Genomic DNA, 21,952 nt, shown 5'->3' with positions numbered 1-21,952 from the left:
AAACAAAACAAAAACCCCACAAACACACTGTACAGCTGCACAAAAAGTTTTTTTTATGTCCTCATGCTATGAGCTTTACTCTATTTTAAAAATTATTTATTTATGTTTTAACTTTTTAAACGTTTTTGTTAAAAACTAAGACACAAATTCACATGTTAGCCTAGGGCTACCCAGGTCAGGATTATCCATATCACTGTCTTCCACCTCCACATCTTGTCCCACTGGAAGGTCTTCAGGGACAATAACACACATGGAGTTGTCATCTCCTATGATAACAACGCCTTCTTCTGCAGTATCTCCTCGAGGACCTGCCTGAGGCTGGTTTACAGTTAACATTTTTTTTTTAAGTAGAAGGAGGACACTCTAAGATAATGATTAAAAAGTATAGCAAATACATAAACCAGTAATATAGTTGTTTGTTATCATTATCAATTATTATGTACTATACATAATCGTATGTACGAAACTAACACAGGAACAGAAAACTGAACACTGCATGTTCTCACTCATAAGTGGGAGCTGAACAATGACAACACATGGACACAGGGAGGGGAACATCACACACCGGGGCCTGTTGAGGGGTGGGAGTCAAGGGGAGGGAGAGCACTAAAACCTACATCTAGGCTTAAAACCTAGATGATGAGTTCATAGGTGCAGAAAACCACCATGGCACACGTATACCTATGTAACAAACCTACACGTTTTGCTGCACTTGTATCCCAGAACTTCAAGTAGAATAAAATAAAAAATAATTGTATGTATGTAGACTTGTACAGGACTGGCATTGCAGTTTTATTCACACCAGCAGCACCACAAATGCATGAGTAATTTGTTGCTCTATGATGATATGAGGATGACTATGATATCGCTAGACAGTACGAATATTTCAGCTCCATTGTAATCTTATGGAACCGTCATTGAATACACAGTCTGTCATTAACCAAAACATTGCTAATCAGCGCATGACTCTACTTTCTGCCTGAGTCATGACATTGGACCTGCTACTACTCTTTCCATTATTTTAATGGAAACTCTGAATTAGCTCACATAAACATCAAATTAATTAAGGTCCTCAAAAGTTTAAAATTGGAATTTTATCTCAGCTTTTTTCCTGTGATCATTGTATGATTTCGGAAAATACTAACTCTATGTTGAACTTCTCTGTATTGCCTCAAACTGCCTCGCACCACGCTTTCCCTAGCAGGTGTGCCGTATGGGTTTGTGGTTATGATGCTGACAATAAAACTCTGGTCAATATGACTATAATCTCAGATTTTGATAGAAAAATCAATGCCTCACTTAAACGTCGGAGGTAAGGAGCAGGCAACAAGATCCCACTGTAATTGCCACATGTGGTGAAGGAGATTCAGAGGTTAGGATCAGGTCCAGAGAAAGGGAGCATGGTAGTACTTGTACCTTCTTGTTATTTCTCAGGTAAACAGTTTCCATGGTTCCCCAGTGAATATCGTTACTGGGACAAATAACAGAAGCAGTGATTGACTGGCTCAAAGTCAGATCTTTCATTTTTCATACCTCGTCAAGATTGTCCCACACTAAGTATTTTATAACCTCTTATCTGCTGGCACTGGATGGAGTAGACGCTGAGTTTTCTGACCACAGCTGTATTTTTGGAATGTCATGTTAAATACAGAAAGGACAGTGTAGCTTTTCTCCTAAGAAATGGCAATTTGAATGAAAGTCTGCCTGTACATGATGCCAATTAAAGATCTATGTATATATGGTGACTATAGATAATAATAATTTACTGTAATCTTGAAGATAGATTTTAAGTGTTTTCACCATATAAAATAATGGGTGTGTGAGGTAATGCATATGTTAATTAGCTCAATTTAGCCATTCCACAATGTATGCACATTTCAAAACAACAGTTTTACATGATAATTACATACAATTTTTCAAAATCTCTCTTTTACTTTATGAGACAGGCTCTTGCTCTGCCACCCAAGCTGGAGAGCAGTGACATGATCACGGCTCACTGCAGCCTTGACCTACTGGGCTCAGGTGGTCCTCCCACCTCAGCCTTCTGCGTACCTGGGACTACAAACGCACACCACCATGCCTGGCTAATTTTTTTTTCAGTAGAGAGAGTGTCTCACTATGTTGTCCAGGTTGGTCTCTAACTACTGGCCTCAAGGGATCCTCCTGCCTTGGCCTTCCAAAGTGCTGGGATTATGAGCATGAGCTACTGTGTGCAGCCAATTATAAACCATTTTTATCTGTCAAGTAAATAAATATATAAGAAAAGAAATAATGTGTACATTCACATATATGTATTATACATGTTTGTACAGTCAAGTCTCTTTATTCAAAGTCGTTACATTCTGTATGGTCACTGTGAAGACTCAGTATCAAATACTGAACCATTACTTCTAGGAAAGGTATATAGTTAGATTCCCTGTGGGCTCACGATATTCATTCTTATCAACTGCTCAATACATAACCTTGTTTTATGTGGTTATTTATTTCATATATATTTTGATTCATATGCCTTGAACTCGTAGCCAACAGCACTATAACTCATGTTTAAAGGAAGTTTATCTAACACACATGTTTTCTGTGTCAGGAACATCACAGCCTCCTTGCACTCAGGAACAGTAGACACTTCAGCACTACAGTTGGGGGCCATTTTAAACAGTGAAATCACCACCAAAAAGTACAAAAAATGAGAAAACCATGGCACTGAATAGACTGTGGAAAGGACGCTTGGTAGCAGTATGAGAGCTGAAACAAGAAGGCAAAGTATTGTGGCCTTGTTCACCTCGGTTGGGACTGCATAGGCAACTACAATTTTTTTGTCATTCTGAGTATGTGTATGAAAACATCACAGGTATTGATTTTGGAGTGACAAATTTTATCAAGTCAGCAAATTTGCAAATACAGAATCTGTAAATCCACCAATAATGAGGATTTTCTGTGTGTGTATCTGTGTGTGTGTGTGTGTGTGTGTGTGTGTGTGTACTATGGGCAAACAGCAAACAAAGGTAATCCCCCGAGATTGATTACCTCTTCAGCTTCACAGGTGCATAAAAACTGACAAGCCTGACCTTGACCTTTTGCCAGTGGAAGGACAGATCCTATTCCTATCAGCTATGGCAGCCAACATGTCACATGAACCTCCAGGTTTGTTTTCCTTTCTCCCTGTTTCAGTGGGTTCTGTTTTATGAAAGAGGACAGGTGAGTACACAGTGACCAATATTTTGGGCTGATATCAGGTAGGCATTGTTGAAACAGCTGAAGTAAGCTTCTTTCTGCCTGGGGCAGAGATCTTAAACTCTAACTACTATGAGCTGCCTGAATTGCCAGAACCATCTGCTGTTGAATTATTTAGTAATACCACATAGGCAGGGTTTGATCAGTTTCATTTCTTTGTCCCAGTTCATGACATTTAAAAAAATCTACTCTGCTTGAATAATTTCTATTCTTGTCACATGGTACAGTGACTTACTTGGATCTGGGGGGAAAGACCAAATCATGTGTTAACTTGTGGGATCAGGAGGAAACTATAGAAAGAAACATGGCTAATTATATTCACCCATACTATGGATAAGTAAATTGTGAAAGCTGTCAATATTTGGTAGACTCATTTTAACTGTGTAAAATAAATTTGTGGCAACAGTGGACTTTAAAAAAATTATTATTTTATTTTTTATTTTTTGTATAGTTGGGCGGGGAGTCAGTCTCACTGTGTTGCCCAGGCTAGTCTTGAACTCCTGGCCTCAAGCGATCCTCCTGCCTTGGCCTCCCAAAGTCCTGGGATTATAGGCATGAGTTGCTTCATCTGGCCTAAAATTTATTTTTAATTGACACGTAATAATTTTTCATATTTATGGGGTACAGTGTGGTATTTCAATACATGTATACAATGTGTAATGATCAGATCAAGATCATTAGCATCACCATTGTCTCAAACATTTATCATTTCTTTGTGTTGGAAATATTCAAAATCCTCTCTTCTAGCTATATGAAAACATACAGTTAAGTTATTGTTAACTATAGTCACCCTGTAGTGCCATAGAACCCTAGCACTTCTTCCCCCTATCTAGCTGTAATTCTGTATCCGTTAACCAACACTTTCCTATGCTCACTTCCTCCTACCCTTCTCAGCCTCTAGTAATCACTATTCTATTCTCTACTTCTATGAGATCAACTTTTTTAGCTTTCACATATGAGTGAGAACATATGGTATTTATCTTTCTGTGTCTGGCTTATTTCACTTAACATAATGTTCCCAGGCTCCCCTATGTTGCTGTGAATTACAGGATTGCATTCTTTTTTATGGTTGAACAATATTTCATTGTGTATATATGACACATTTTCTTTATTCATCTGTTGATGGACACATAGGTTGAGTCCGTTTCTTGGCCATCATAAATATTCCTGCAATAAACATGGGAATGCAGATAAAGAACTACCATACAATCTAGCAGTCTCACGTCTGGTTATATACAAAGAAATTGACTTTTTAAAAACTCCACTGACAACCGATTTTGAAAGTTGTTTTCTGACTCTCCTTGAATGTTGCCAAGGGACATTGGTATTTTATAACACTATGTCAAAGAGAAGTAATAGTATGGGGTGCATTGGAGGAGAGGAAAAATCTAGCATGTTCCTCAGAACCTTTTGTAGTTTAAAGTCCATGAGTGAGAGAAGGGTATTAGAAAAAACACTAGTTAAGAGCTGATTCTGATCCTGAGAGGACTAATCACATGATTTTAGATGGATCTTGGCACCATTTTAATCTTCAGGGATATTAGTCTTTGGATTGGTCAGGAGTCCTTTTCTAAGTGGAGAAAACCTGTTCAAAGGCTTCATGGTGAAAGGAAATGTATTGGTTTTCATAGAACAATGAATGTTCTATGTAGGCTTTAGGTATGGCTGGATCATGGGGTTCAAATGATGTTATCAAGAGTCAATTATATTTTCTCCTTCCCTCAGTTCTGCTGTTCTCCCTGTTGGTTCTTCCCTTACATTGCCAAGTTGGCTTACATTCTAAAAATCACAGTAACACCATTAGAAATGAGCTATTGTGTGTGACTGACAATATTACAAAAGTCTCAGAATTTAATCCCTTTGTTTCTTTTTTGGACCTGATGTTCATCCCTGAAACAATCACTACAGTCCAGGGAATACAGTGCTCTGATAGGTCAGACATCCATCACTTGACTGTTTCTAGATTCAGGGCAGGAGTTAGTGCCACATCTAAAACTTGGAATAAAAGTAGGGTAGAGATTATTTTTCAGAGAAAATCAGAGTATTGGTGTCAGAAGAAAAGTAAATGAATGCTGGGCAAGCAAAATAATAAATGCCCATCTTGGTTCTATTAAAACCATTGGCTTGCTATATACTTAAATTAAGATAATGAATATTGAAGTGCTTTGGAAACAACACATGAATGTAGTATATTAATATAATTATTATTACTATATATTAATAGCATCAATTTAAACATATAAGTTTATATTTACATGTATATGTATATAGATCTAATGACTACTGTTTAGTAGGTATTATGGAAGATATCAATGTGAGTAAGAAATAATGCTTGTTCTCAATGAATTTTAATGTAGCTGGGATATTGACAGGAAAAAAATCATTCATTGTAACAAAAAGCAGGAGGAAATAATTACTAAAGAGCAATGTGAGTGGGGAAAGCAAGGAATGTTGGAATATATTAATTTTGAGCAAAGAAAATTTAGAACATAGATCAGCGCCTTAGTAAACCAGATCTCACAGTTCTTGAAGAGAGCATGGGAGCCTCTGCTGTCTGCAAGGGCAGAAGGAACAAGAAATATAATAGAAAGGGGATGAAATGGACAACAGAGTTGGAGATGAAGAGGAGAGAAAGGAGAAAAATAATAGCGTACAGAGAGACGAGGAGTACCCAGGGGTAAGAATGTGGAGGGTTCATGTCTTGTGGTTTACAACAGTCAGAATTAACTGTGAAAATTAAAAAACTCAGGGAAGCACTGCTTCTCCTTGACCTTCAGAAGCAGTCTCTAGCTGGGGCCCAGAGACACTCATGAACAAGCCAGCAAGCTCCACCTGGGACTCTGAAGCACGCGACTGGCACAATTCTTTGAGGATTCATCAGAAGAGTGTTTGCTAATATGCCGCCTTTTATTTCTCTTTCCAAACATTTATGATCCCAAAATTAATACTTTGCTCTTTATGTGTTAAATGATGTTTATGCTCAATAATATTTTATTCACATTGCACATCAAGGTTGCACAACGTAGGGATGGAAATAAGTTGGTCTTGAAAGTTGAGTTGTGTACTTAAAGCTTCAGATGAAAAGAATTTATATACTATCACAGCCCATTGATACCTCATTTATCAGAATGCCACTTAATCAGCCACATCGACTATTGGTAGCTTAACTAAGAGCCAGGGGAAGGAAAGGGAATCTGAGCCATTAAAAGTGTAGCTATCATGCCCAGTCACTAAAACTCCTGCATTTACTCTTGAAAGAGTCCTTAAAGGCTGATTTACAATCCTGTCTCACACACACACACACACACACACTCACACACACTCACATACTCCCTAACATTTACTCTACTTGTACGTAGCAGATTAGATAGAACTAGGGATTCAGAACAGATTCAAAACTAAGGATTCAGAACAAGAGCATTTGGGGTGGCTGAGAAAGAGTCTTAGAACCATCAGACTGAAATGATGCTGAACAGCTGAAAATAAAAAGGAAAGTAAAGAACTATAAAAAGCCAAATCAAAATGAATGCATGAAAATATTAGGATACTGAGAGTGCCGCAGAGATACATGTTCCTGATGAGGGAGCCTGTGTTATCAAGAAGCAGCCACGGTCAATACCTTCTGCTTTAAATGGCAAAAGATAAGTCATATATTTGTAATTTGTATGTATATAATTATATAATATGTATTAACCTTATAAAGTTGTAATTTATATTTTTGTATTACATATAATTTAAATTTTTTTTCTCTATTTGATGTATTTTTAAGAAGTTGATGCTTAATGCAGTAAATTTCAGTTATTTTGAAAATTCATTTACCTATAACTTACTATTCTCTGTTTCTGTTAAGTGAGAGATTATGGCATTTTATGATTTAATCTCCCCTGATATCCAATGTTTCATGAAGGAAGGAGTATGCCCAGGGAAGAAACAGTGGTACATGTGTATTTTTTAAATGCCTTTTTTCTATTTTGTTCGTTAACATTGTTTTCCAGTAAAGCAGCAAATCAGAAACTGGCTTAATCAACTACTTATCACTGAGGTCTTTACTGCTAATAAAACATGCTTCACGTTTCATTATAAAAGTTCCTCCCCTAAAAATGGAAACTTCTTTCTTTGTGGGGTGAAGCTGGAATTCTGGGGTTTGAACTTCAGTGGAGACCTAAGCTGTAGCCAGTATTCTTGGGTTTCTATAGTTGTCACCTGGCAGAAATCACAGGGCTATATCCTAGGGGGCTCTTGGCTATTTCTTCTTTATCTGCTGGAGTTCCTAATTCCTCACTTTGCTAAAAATGAGACAAATACCTAGCAACAAGCCTATGGTTATGCAAATGAAGTTATAATTTAAAGCTCTGTGCAAATCTCGATAGTGATGAATACAAGCAGAGATATTCCATATTCAGTGTAGAATGTTAAGGTGTCAGTAAAGAATGAAAGGGTCTGATTCCCTCCAGATTCTTCTGCAGTGGCTTCAGATGTACATTTAATTATAGCTTCAAGTCAGGTATGTTAACATCTAATATCCTTGTTGAGGATGACTGTACTTTGCTGGATCAGTTCACCAATCTTTCCTTGTGTCCACTTGAGACTCAAAATGGTGAACTGGATAAATATACACAATCCATGTTATTTTTTATTGTTAACAAAATATTAAAATAACCTGAATACAGGATGGGTAATATTGACTATAGGTAAGCCTAGGCTGAACCTCTACTTTGACTGTGTTTGAAATCCACAACTATGAATATTTCTGCCAAGAAATACGTTACCTTGACTAATGGAAGGCAGTGGCATAGTGGACACCTTTTCCTCCTGCCTCATAGAGGTGTGGCTTTATAGATAGAAGGTGGGACATTCTTTTTTCTTTCTTTTTTTTTTTTGAGATTGAGTGTCACTCTGTTGCCCAGGCTGCAGTGCAGTGGTACAATCTCGGCTCACTGCAACCTCTGCCTCCCAGGTTCAAGCAATTCTCCTGCCTCAGCCTCCCGAGTAGCTGGGACCACAGGCATATGCCACCATGCCCGGCTAATTTTTTTTTTTTTGCAGTTTTAGTAGAGATGGAGTTTCACCGTGTCAGCCATGATGGTCTTAATCTCCTGACTTTGTGATCCGCCCACCTCGGCCTCCCAAAGTGGTGGGATTACAGGCGTGAGCTACTGCAACCGGCAGAAGGTGGGACATTCTTCACTAGCCTAAACTTTGTTCAATTCTGAGTTTGATCTCCTGCTCTCAAGTGGTAAGCTGAAGTTCACTCAGATATTAAGAGCAAAGACTATCCTCCTAAATGTGCTAGTTGGCAAAGGATTGGGCTCCTTATGTAGATGTTAATGGTTCAGATCAAAAGCTTTCAAAAACTTGAGTAAAAGAAATAATCTGTTTCTTTACACATAGTTTTCAAAAAGTATCCTTTCTTACCAAAAAATTTTCCTCTGTGGTTTAATAGATGCCAAGACTTCAGATTTTCAAGACGTTGGAGATTAAGATCTCCTGTGAGTTCCCCTCATTAATCCATATTGCCCTTGGTTTATTCCAAGGATGTTAAAGCATGAAGAAGGCTTCGGGCCAGCTAATACTCAAGGCCAGCATGCACTGCTCCCATCTGATGCAGGGAAAATCATGACACATTGTTTGCTTCTTCAAAACAGGTTCTCAGGGTCAAAAAAAATGCATATCTCATTAGTTCTTTAAGCCACGCAATTTCATAATTGAGGTTTAATAATTTTAATGTTCAGATCAGATCCTTCATCAGAACCTCCAACCTCATGGCTTGTGTTTGGGATTTGGGATAACAATGTGGTGACAAAGATTCACTGTGCAGAAAAAATAAAAGATATTCCAAAGGAGGTATTTTTAATTTAGTAAAAGAAAGCTTTTCCGGAGAAATGAGGAAGTGTTTGATTTTTCTAGCTTTTATCTTTTGCCATGGATATACTGCTGAGGCAGATGAAATGCCTTGTTCCTCAGGTGCACCAACATCACCCTTTAATGACAAGCAATTAACTTCAGTTAAAAAAATGATGCTCTGGCGAAAATGCAGGGGATGGAGCAAGATTGCCTGTAATCTCTTATGAAGAACCCAGGAATCTGACCTTTAGAAGCATGCAAAGGAGAGGGAAAAAATTCAGAGTAGATCTTTTGGAAGAGAGCGTGGGGAACATAACTCCTATGGAGGCCTAAAAGGTAAAGGACAGGAACACAGCTGGGCAGGGAAAATAACTAAGCAAGTCCCACCTGAGTGGTACAGGATGTGAACTGCAGATGGCAGGTTATACCCCAAAGGGTCAGCAACTGCTCAGAAAGAGCCCGATTTAGGCCATGCAGAAATGTGGGCTCAATGATGCTCCATCTAGGAAATACTTTCAAAAAAGATGAACATCCAGATCTTATGTAAAATCTCCTCATATGTAAATGTTTGTCCAGATTCATAAAAACATGATATGGCCCAGCAGAAAATGATGGAGGTTTGCACTTTTGGGTTTAGAATGTCAGTATTACACCAAACTTCTTATGAAGTCCATGGTCACATATTGTTCAAGTGGGCAGTTTGTGGTCCCAAAGAACAAAAACTCAAGCATATATAGTGTATGTATATGTGTGTGTGTGTGTATGTGTGTGTGTATATATAAAATTTTGGGGGGGGAAAGTAAGTATACAACTGGCTGTCTCATAAACCTTATGTATGACTGGAAAGAAATTATCCCCAGGGCTCATGGGGACAGGACTGGGAACCAGAAATTGGGAATTGTAGTAGTTTGTGGTCCCAAAGAACAAAAATTCAAGCATATATAGTGTAGTATATATGTGTGTGTGTGTGTGTGTGTGTGTATATATATATAAAATTTTGGGGGGTGAAAGTAAGTATACAACTGGCTGTCTCATAAACATTATGTATGACTGGAAAGAAATTATCCCCAGAGCTCATGGGGACAGGCCTGGGAACCAGAAATTGGGAATTGTAGTATTTGTCTCTGTGTCTTTCTGAAGCCACATGGTCCTATGTTTCTGCCTTTCCAGAAACACCTCTCCATTTCTCCCTGCGGACTGGCTTCCTCTTTTTCTAGGTAATGCTGCTCCACATACATGACTTTTTAGCTCCAGAACCTACCAACTATGAATGGCAGTCTCTATATCTCATTCTAGAGAACTAGATTGGCTGAGCTAAGACTATGAATTGGTTCCCCTGGGTAAACAGCTGTTTGCTGGTCCAACTAGCAATGGCTGGACAGAGACTGAGTTAGGTTGAGGCAGAATGTAATGTAATCAAAGATTCATTGGCAGGTTAGATTAAGACAAAAGGGAAAGTTAAATGTGGATATAGACTGGCTGGCATTGTATATACTCTACATACAATGCTGATATTTTTTATTTTAAATGTCGACAAATTTAAGTTAAGAAATAATATGTGATTATTGATGAAAGTCTGGGAAATTCTTCAAAGGCTAAACAACAAAATCTCTTGTAATCTCATTACCCAAAGTCCAGTGCAAATATTTTGATATACTTACTACCAGTCTTTTATTCTACAGATCTCAAAATGCTACAAGAGCAAATCTTTTATTTTCTTCCAACAAAAACTTTACTTTACATTTTAATGGAAAATTTTAGTTGATTATTGATTAAAAAACTCATCAACTTCCTGTCTCTACAAATCTGCCCAATAGCAATGTTTAATCTTTTTGCTTTTCATTTCAGAAGACAAAATATTACTCCACTTCTTCAATACCAATTCCTCTATTTCTTTACTTAGTCTTATCCCCACAGATTTTCTTTTCTTTTTTTTTTTAACTTTTATTTTAGGCTCAGGGGTACATGAACAGGTTTGTTACATAGGTAAACTCATGTCGTGGTGGATAGTTGTACAGATTATTTTGTCATCCAGGTACTAAGCCCAGTACTCAATAATTATTTTTTTCTGATCCTCTCCCTCCTCCCACCTTCTACCCTGAAGTAGGCCCCAGTATCTGTTGTTCCCCTCTTTGTGTCCATGTATTCTCATCACTTAGCTGCCATTTATGAGTGGGAGAATATGCAGTATTTGGTTTTCTGTTCCTGCATTAGTTTGCTAAGGGTGATGGCCTCCAGCTCCATCCATGTTCTGGAAAAAGATATAATCTTACTCTTTTTTTTTATGGCTGCATAGTATTCCATGGTGTATAGGTACCACATTTTTTAAATCCTGCCTTCCACTGATGAGTATTTAGATTGATTCCATGTCTTTGCTATTGTGAATAGAGCTGCAATGAACATGTGTGTGCATGTGTCTTTATGGTAGAATGATATTTATTCCTTAGGGTATATACCCACTGATGGGATTGCTAGGTCAAATGGTATTTCTTTTCTTTAGCTCTTTGAGGAATCACCATGCTTCTTTCTACATGGTTGAAGCTTACACTCCCACCAACAGTGTATAAGTGTTCCCTTTTCTCTGCAACCTTGCCAAGCATTTGTTATTTTTTGACTTTTTAATAATAGCCCTTCTGACTGGTGAGATATGATATCTCATTGTGATTTTGATTACATTTCTCTAATGATTAGTGATGTTGAGCTTTTTTCATACATTTTTTGGATACACATGTGTCTTCTTTTAACAAGTGTTTGTTCATGTTCTTTTCCCACTTCCTAATGAGATTTTTTTTTCTTGTAAATTTGTTTAAGTTCCTTAGAGATGTGGGATATTAGACCTTTGTCAGATGCATATTTTGCAAATCTTTCTCCCATTTTGTTTATTATTCTGTTGATAGTTTCCTTTTCTGTGCAGAAGCTCTTAAGTTTAATTTGGTCCCACTTGTCAATTTTTGCTTCTGTTGTGATTGCTTTTGATGTCTTCGTCATGAAATCTTTGCCAATTCCTATGTCCAGAAGGGAATTGCCTAGGTTGCCTTCCAGAGTTTTTATAATTTGGGGCTTCACATTTAAGTCTTTAATCCATCTTGAGTTGATTTTTGTATATGGTGTAAGGAAGGGGTCCAGCTTCAATCTTCTGCATAAGGCTAGCCAATTATCTCAGTACCATTTATTGAATAGAGAGTACTTCCCCCATTGCTTGTTTTTGTCACCTTTATCAAAGATCAGATGGTTGTAGGTGTACAGTCCTATTTCTGGGCTCTCTGTTTTTTCCATTGGTCTATGTGTCTGCTTTTATACCATACCATGCTGTTTTGGTAACTGTAGCCCTGTAATATAGCTTGAGGTCAAGTAGTATGATGCCTCCAGCTTTGTTCTTTTTGCTTAGGATTGCCTTAGCTATTCCATATGAATTTTAAAATAGTTTTTTCCAGTTCTGTAAAGAATGTCATTGGTAGTTTTACAGGAAAAGCATTGAATCTGTAAATTGCTTTGGTCAATACGGCCATTTTAATGATATTGATTCTTTCTGTCAATGAGCATGGAATTTTTTTTTTCATTTGTTTGTGTCATCTCTGATTTCTTTGAGCAGTGTTTTGTAATTCTCATTGTAGAGACCTTTCACCACCCTGGTTAGCCGTATTCTGAGGTATTTTATTCTCTTTGTGGCAATTATGAATGGGGAGCTTTTCTGATTTGGCTCTCAGCTTGACTGTTGGTGGTGCATTGGAATGCTAGTGACTTTTGTACATTAATTTTGTATCCTGAAACTTTGCTGAAGTTGTTTATCAATTGAAGGAGGCTTTGGGCTAACACTATGGGGTTTTCTAGTTATAGAATCATGTCATCTGCAAGCAGGGATAATTTGACATTCTCCCTTCCCATTTGGATGCCATTTATTTCTTTCTTTTTCCTGATTTATCTGCCCAGAACTTCCACTACTATGTTAAATAGGAGTGGTGCGAGAGAGCTTCTTTGCCTTATACCAGTTTTTGAGGGGGAATGCTTCCAGCTTTTGCCCATTCAGTACCATGTGGACTGTGGGTTTGTCATAGATGGCTCTTATTATTTTGAGATATGTTTCTTCAATACCTAGTTTATTGAGAACTTTTAACATAAAAGGGTGTTGAATTTTATTGAAAGCCTTTTCTGCATCTATTGAAATAATCATGTGATTTTTGTCTTTAGTTCTGTTTCTGTGATGAATCACATTAATTGATTTGTGTATGTTGAACCAACCTTGCATTCCAGGGATAAAGCCTACTTGATCATGGTGGATTAGCTTTTTGGTGTGCTGCTGGATTCCGTTTGCAGATATTTTGTTGAGGAGCTTTGCAATAATGTTCATCAAGGATATTGGCCTTAAGTTTTGTTTTTCATTGTGTCTCTGCCATGTTTTGGTATCAAGATGATGTTGCACATAGAATGAGCTGAGAAGTCCCTCCTCCCCAATTTTTTGGAATAGTTTCTGTAGGAATAGTACCAGCTCTTCTTTGTACATCTGGTAGAATTCGATGATGAATCCATCTGGTCCTGGGCTTTTTTTGGTTAGTAGACTCTTCATTACTGATTCAATTTTGGAGTGTGTTATTGGTCTATTCAGGGATTCAGTTTCTTCCTGGTTCAGTCTTGGGAGAGTGTATGTGTCCAGGAATTTATCCATCTCTTCTATGTTTTCTAGTTTGTGTGCCTAAAGGTGTTTGTAGTAGTCTCTGATGGGTATTTGTATTTTTGTGGGGTTAGTGGTAACATTTCCTTTGTCATTTTTAATTGTGTTTATCTCAATCTTCTTTCTTTTCTTCTTTATTAGTCTAGTTAGTGACCTATTGATCTTATTTTTTTTTTCAAAAAGCCACACATTGATCTTTTGAATAGCTTTTCATGTCTCAATCTTTTTCAGTTCAACTGTGATTTTTATTATTTCTTGTTTTCTGCTAGTTTCAGGGTTGGTTTGCTCTGGCTTCCCTATTTTTTTAGTTGTGATGTTAGGTTGCTAATTTGAGATCATTCTAACTTTTTGATGTAAGCATTTGTTATAAATTTTCCCCTTAACATTGCCTTAGCTGTGACCCAAAGAGTCTGGTATGTTGTATCCTTGTTCTCATTAGTTCCAAAGAACTTTTTTGTTTCTGCATTAATTTTATTATTTACCCCAAAGCTATATAAACACATGGCTTTGAGTGATTTTTTTTTAGTCTTTTTTAGTCTTGATTTCTATTTTTATTGCACTGTGGCCTGAGAGCTTGTTTGGTAAATTTCTATTCTTTTGCATTTGCTGAGGAGTGTTTTATGTCCAATTGTGTAATGTAAGTTATATATATATATATATATATATATATATATATATTTTTTTTTTTTTTTTGAGACGGAGTCTTGCTGTGTCGCCCAGGCTGGAGTGCAGTGGCCGGATCTCAGCTCACTGCAAGCTCTGCCTCCCGGGTTTTTACGCCATTCTCCTGCCTCAGCCTCCCGAGTAGCCGGGACTACAGGCGCCCGCCACCTCGCCCGGCTAGTTTTTTGTATTTTTTAGTAGAGACAGGGTTTCACCGTGTTAGCCAGGATGGTCTTGAACTCCTGACCTCGTGATCCACCCGTCTCGGCCTCCCAAAGTGCTGGGATTACAGGCTTGAGCCACTGCACCCGGCCGTAAGTAATATATTTTAAGAAAGACTTAAAAATATGCACCATCTTTGATCCTGCAATTTCTTATTTAATGATTAATACAGAAGAAATTCTCAGAGATGTGTACAATGATGTATGTATGAATACATTTATGAATGTATTCATGATCATGGTCAGAAACTAGAAACATCTGAAACATCCAACAATAAAGGATTGGTTGAGAAAAGTGTAAAACAGACACCAGATGGAATATTTTGTGAAAAATAAAAAATTTTTTGAGAACCAGCCTGGGCAAAATAGCAAGACACTACCTCCACAAAAAATTTTAAAAGTTAACAGACTTCTGTGGCATATACTTATATTCCCAGTTACTTTGGAGGCTGAGATGGGATGATTCCTTGAGTCTAGGAGTTTGAGACTGCAGTGACCTGTGATTGTGCCACTGCATTCCAACCTTGGTGACAGAGTGAGATCTCATGTCTTAAAATATATATTGGAGAAATATATTTAGAGTGTTTACAATAATTTGCTAAGCAGGCTACCAAATTACATGTGCAATATATGCATTTTTTTGTATAAAATTATATACATATTAAAAGAACTTGGAAGATATTCACCAAACTTACAAATGGTAGTCTCCAGGTAGTAGAATAATGAGTCATTTTCACTTTTTACTTTTCAGTATTTTCCAGTATTTCTGCATTGAGCATGTATTACTTTTGTCATATGTAAAGAAGCCAACTCAATACATACAATACAGGAAGAAAGAAATTTTCTGACAAGGAACTGCATGAAAATGAAGAACAAAATTATGGTGAGAGAGTGTTTTGCAGTTTCCAAGCACAAAGAGTGAGGTTGATGTTGGGCTCCTTGATTAGAACTTCTTTTGGAAAGCTGTCCAACCATGTGAGTCAAATTCAAAATGTAGGCACTTCCTTTCTTGTCTTATAAATGCATTCTATATAACTAAAATGCATCCCTCTTCCTTTCATAATTGAGATCTCCCAAGTTTTCATTGGGTTTTTTTCCTGACAACTTTTATTTCTTTTCATATGCTGAAGATAATATGTCTATATTATACACAATCAGAAAAATATTAAAAGATACAAAGAAGCAGAAAAAAGTCCCTCAGTTCTACAGAGTCACCTTTTTACACCACAGTGAGTCAAGGAAGGTTGAAATGAAATGATACTGCTATGCTCAGGAACTTAGTATTTCCACTAGATTGGAAGTGGAGTGAGATGTGTACATGCATATTTCCTTTCTTCTTAGGGGTAAAATGCAACAAAACAACAACAGCAGCAGCAGCAGCAGCAACAATTCTGGTTAGTTTACAAGAGTTCTACAACACTGAATTCTAAGTAGTCAAGAGTTTACTTCATTTGTAATAAACTAAGCATATTTTCAAAGGCGAAGTACTAACATACTTCCTGAGCATATCTGATTCTGCAGGTAAAATGAGATTATTTCCTCTCATTTCTCTCTACCACTTTATTTTTAATTTGGAAATATATCACTCTGTGAAATAGGTAGAAGATGGTTGCTAAGGAGATTTGGAATGGCTGAAAGGTGACTCCCATGATGTTAAAATGCTGAGGCTATTGAACAGCCACCAAAAAAATACAAAAGCACAGAGATAGCCTCTCAAATGGTTTGAGATCAAGGCCTATGGAGGCTATTTGGTTTCTTAACATTTGCATTAAAATTAAATAAAAGTATACATTTTATTTAATGTTCGTGGTTTAAAAGAGCAAATAGTATAGAAACACATAGAAGGAAAAGCAGTAATTCTTGCCTTCTGGTAATTTCCTTACTCCATTTCCACTTCTCAGAGATAACTACTTATCATTATCTCTGCTTTTGTCTATTCATGTGTTTTTTTCCATTTCTTCATGTAAAAATTTTCATATTGCTGTTTCTAAATTTATTTTTTTTTTACTTTATCACTATTCTGTCTACTAACAGTAGATAAGGATTTATTTAGCTTAATAATACTGACCTTTATAGTCTCTCATCCTCACCTCTGTCCAAAGGTACTCGTAGTTCCTTCACAGGTCATTTTTGCACCACTCAACAATATTATGTCATCATTTCTTGTTCCATCATAATAGACAGTATCTATTGATTTCTTACTCTGAAGATAATGGCATCCATGTTCCTACACTTCTTCCACATTCATCCTCCCTTCATCTATTCTATTCTTGGTAAGGTTGAAAATGTGTACATTCTGTTCAGTAATTACAGTAAAGTGCTTTGTACTTTGCCTACAAGTTGATTCTAAAAATTGAAAATAAGGATAATTTATATTACTTAGACAGGATATAACAGTATTTTCCATCTCAATGTCTTTGTTGTACTTGGGAGATTTGCTTAATTTACTGTTATGTCTATTAATTTTTCAAAATTTGAGAGATTTTGGATTTTAAGAGTCTTCTTTTGTCTTTGTACTTTTTTCATGGTACCCTCTTTTTGGCTTATGGTTGCAATATCTTCTCAATCTTCTCTTTGGAGAGCAATTAGAAGTACTTTTGTTCTCTCTCTCTTATTCTCACTCTCCCCTCTTTACTTCTATTTTATCTTTAGTCACTTTTGTCTATTACCTTTATTGTGCATGTTTCAGCTTTTTCTCAAATCTCATCGTCGGTGGCATTAAAAAACTGACCATAAGCCCTGTGTATGTGAATATGACTTGTTGAAGGGGAAGGAATCGATTATGGAAGAGATGATAGGAAACCAGAGATTACGCACTGGGACTCCTAAATAGCAGAATGATGAGAGATTTGCTCCGTGGTGATCATTCCTTCACTGACTGCCCTACCTCTTCACAGATAATTTATTCAACATATCCAGAGGACACTCCTTTCCCAACTCCCAGGGGAAAGGATACGTATATCTCACTTTAGAGTGCTCTGCATGGGTAGATGAGAGAAAGAGTGTTGACTATTTCATCTATAGGCTTCCAATTAACCCTTCTCTTTTCAAGCCTATGCGTTGAATCTGTCCTCCTTCATATTTGTTCTCTTACAGCTTGCAATCCACTTAATCAGTATCCTTGGTTATGGCCTTCTCCGCCTTTCTCCAACAGTCTTCAGACTCATCTGTCTGTCTTATAAAATTTTTATGAAATTTCCTGATTACAGATGATTCCACTCTCATTCTCTTTGTTGCTGTGGGGTTATATCTATCTGTTCCTTTAGTATCAAGTATGACGGTGTCCCAAAAGAGAGAGGAGATAAACGCTGATCTCATATTGAGATATAAGCCCCTGCTACAATTTTGTCTAAGAAATTTTCTGGACTGTAAGTTCAGAAGAATTAAAGGCTATCAATATCCTAGCAAGACGCATACCATACAAGAGTTAATAGATACGTAGGTTTCATATAGCATCAGGCTACCAAGTATTACCCTAGAAGAGGAAGGAGGATATACCTTTTGATTGAGAGTGACAAGAGATTTGTTGCTTTTGAAAGGTGGTGGATTGTGATTTAGACATTCACAGTCACAAATTCTATTCAATTGATGCATTTAGAAAAGCAATAGCTGACAATTATGAGGTATGTTGCATAGCAAAAATAGGTGATCAGAGGTAAAGTGATGTTTTAAATAACAAAGTAACAGATTATGGTATTTTTAATATATTACAAGACAAAGAAAATGCACTAGTATATACTGACTGGGACTTTGAAATACTGAGAAACATCAAAGTTCCCTAAAAAGATAATTAGGGACCCCAAAATGTGCACAATGAATATAGTGGATCCTCTAATAACCGTTTAAAAATTAAATACTCTCACATTAAGATAAGATCATTTCTTTCAGGAGGTAGACTGCTGCTATTTACAAAAGGCAAAGCATGTTCCAAGTGAGCAGACTAGCACTTTGTTTTGACTATTAATTTCTACAGGATACTCATTGATGTCAGCTATCATTTTCTAAGTGTTCACTTTATGCCAGCACTGTACTAGATACTTTACATGTATTACTAAGTATTTAGTATGACATATGCCTTTCCAATATATCTTAATAATTTTTAACTACATATTAATGCTATATATTATTTATTAATATAAATCATTGTATATCCAGTGAACAATCTTATTCTGTCAGATGCATTACTTAACAAATCCAGTGATCATAATCTAGAGAGAGCAGTAGTTAGTTGCCTGCACAAATGAAGTTTTATAAGGTACAAGTAGATTTTGTGAAGTGTCTCTTCTTATGAGACCTCAGATATGCATAGAGTATTTTACACAGGTTGTATGCACTATATTATTTTTAAAATAAGGAAGAACATTTTAGCATTACAAGTTGTAGGAATTATAAGATGGAATTTTAAAAATTAAGTGAACAAATGCTTAGAAAAACGAATGATTTATAAAGCAATCTCTTCATATTTCAGCATTGATATTGGAACTGATAGGCACAGTTTTCATATGATGTATGTTGCAGGCTTGGCCATGTGATCCCCAGGTAAACCTTCTGGAGACAATGAAAGCCACACTCAAATATGTTTAGATTTAGACTCTTCACAAAACCCTATGAAATAGAAAAAACTTTACTTGTTAAGCAGGACGGAAAACAGAAGCCCAGAAAAGTCACTTTGCCAAGAACATCAATGCTAGTTCAATGATAGAGTCAGGATTCAAATCAAGATCTAGGACTACAGGATCTCTAGCTTCTTTCACTACCTTGCCTTCATTCTCCAAACAGCAGGCAGTCTCAGTCCATTTGCCTCTTTGAGAGGCCCCTCACTTTATTTAAGAACTGGAAGGTAAGAAAAAAAAAAAAAAAGAAACACCTTACTTTTATGATTGACCCTGCAAAGGTATTCTTTATATGCTCACCTGGTAGGTCAAAAAACTCACTTCCACATTAGTTCCCTTCAATTCCATGCGACATAAGAAAGACAGGCCAGTGCAGTGGCCATGATGTTCAGACAAAATTCTTCATCAAAATATTGAATTATGATTGCTATGAAACCTGACTGTCAGCATAATATTTTAAAAACCATCTAATTTGAGCAGAAGTATAGACAGGATGTAATTATTCACCATCAGCTCAGCTGAAAGGGTAGCCATTTCCTTCTGAAATTTGCGTCTGAAAACCCCAAAGTTTGAGCTGTCAGGGCACATCATTGCCCTGCCGCAGAGATGTTCTTCTGTTGCCATTTCTCTGAGCATCACTCTATTTCTCTGATCTTTGTTTTTCTTTCTTCCTGCACATTCTTGACAATGTGAAGGTCTGTGCAAGCCAATTCAAGTAGAATACCCCAGCTCTGTCTCAGCAATGCTCTAGTCTCCTGTTGACACTATTGAGGCTCTTACAGTCTATCACCATAATGCCCACATGGTTCTGAGTCTCTGGCCAAAGCAGAATTTTGCAACATGTTCCTTGTGCTGGGATGCCTGAAACCTTCTCCCCATTAAGGCACATCATCATCTTTCCTCTACACTTTTAAGCTACACCTTGACATAGAGTTATTTCTTCTTAAAATACCTTAATTTCAGTAGTTCTTTTCGCCATTCATTTTTGGCCCCTGGAAAGCCAGCCGATGGTCTTGAAAGAAAATGTCTTAGATTTAAATAGATAGTGCTTTCGTGTAAGTAACAATTTAAATCAGTTAGAATGAAGGGCCTAAAGTTGTTCTTCTTGCAGAATTAAGCTCTCAATAAATGTTAGTTTGTTTATCTCCTGTCTGGTTTAGATATTGTGCTAGATATTTATGTGTGTGTTGCTGTTGTTTTTGTTTTATAACTGTTAACTCAGATTGAATTCTTTAAGAATGTGCTGCTTACCTGGAGTTCTAGCTTGATCCAGGTGTTTTGTATATATCTACATCTTTCTGTAGATGCCTATAAGTCTATATCTATCTGTAGATACCTATTTATTTATCTATCTATGTATCTACATATATGTATGTATATGTCATATATATTAAGTGAATTTCTCTTATATCTAATGGAGTACTTAATAAATGTTCTTTCGTGGTGATTTGAGTCTCAGTTTCATCTTTATAAAGGAGTGGTGATAATCTTTAGAAAGCATAATTAAGCCAAAAGCCCTTGTGCCGGTCTGGTCCAGGTCGTCCTCAGAAGATGGTCTAACCTAGGATTTTGGCTTCATGCTTCAGGGCTCATACAACTAATTTCTGAATGTTATTAGCTTTTAATTACATATGTGACCAAAATATAATCATTGCATAGTGTACTTTCCCCATAAACATCTGTAGATACATAATTGGTTTTTAATAGCATTTATGTAATAGGGTGACTAAGTGTATTGAGTGAGTTATGATATGTAAAATGCCCAAAGGAGTTCTGTGCATCTAATAAGGACCATGTCCGCATTTGGACTGTGAAGTCAGACCTCTTACATTCTGGTTCCAACTCTGCCACTTCCTAGCTGTGCTATCTATAACAATAGAACTGTTTCACAGCGTATTGTGAGATTAAATGTAGTAAAGTATTAAAATGCTTCAAATAATGCCCGGCAACAAAAAGCCAGCTACGTTAGCTGTAGTTTATCAGTAGCATTAGAATCACTATTTTTAATGAAAGTTTGCATTTATCTACAGCTTTTGAGTATGATTCCCCTCCCTGATCTTCCATTCCACCCTTACCACTGGGCTCTCCTGTTAAAGGTGCTCTAACTTTACTTAGGTTGGCTCAGCAAATATTTTCTAGCTGCCCATTCTTGGCCTTACCTGCCCATGTATGTTTCACGTGATAAGCCATCTCTTTTCCTTCATTTCTTCTCTACTGCCTCCAAGAGCTTCACTTAAAACAAACAAACAAACAAAACTTTTTCTTGCTTCCCAAACCTGTTTTTATACAAAAAAGTTTATTTTTGCCCCAACTATCCCAACAGATGAGCTCATATACTCTCACATGTGACGTTGTCTCCCCAGACTCTGATAAGAGACAGTGAGGAAGGTGGAAGGCAGGTGGATGATATTCTTTGAAAAATGCTGTCTGCCAGCTTTACTGCTGAACTGTGGAGGCCATCTCTCTAACTTAGGTGGTCTTTAGCTTTTGCCTTAGCCTTACTTTTTTTCTGCTCTGATTAGCATTCATTGCGACCTGCTGCTATTCAAGGGTGGGTGTTTTTAAACTCTCTTGTAGAAAGATAGTTCCTGGAGTTCAAGGTGACAGTGGCTTCCCGATTGTACAGCATAAGAAACTTCCTCTGTAATACCGTTAAATACCCCACTGGCATTACTCTTAGGTCAACTCCTGCACAACATGGTATGAGTTAC

This window comes from Macaca thibetana, chromosome 9, assembly GCF_024542745.1.
Source record: "Macaca thibetana thibetana isolate TM-01 chromosome 9, ASM2454274v1, whole genome shotgun sequence".
Lineage (NCBI taxonomy): Eukaryota > Metazoa > Chordata > Mammalia > Primates > Cercopithecidae > Macaca > Macaca thibetana.
This window is presented reverse-complemented; position numbering follows the sequence as displayed.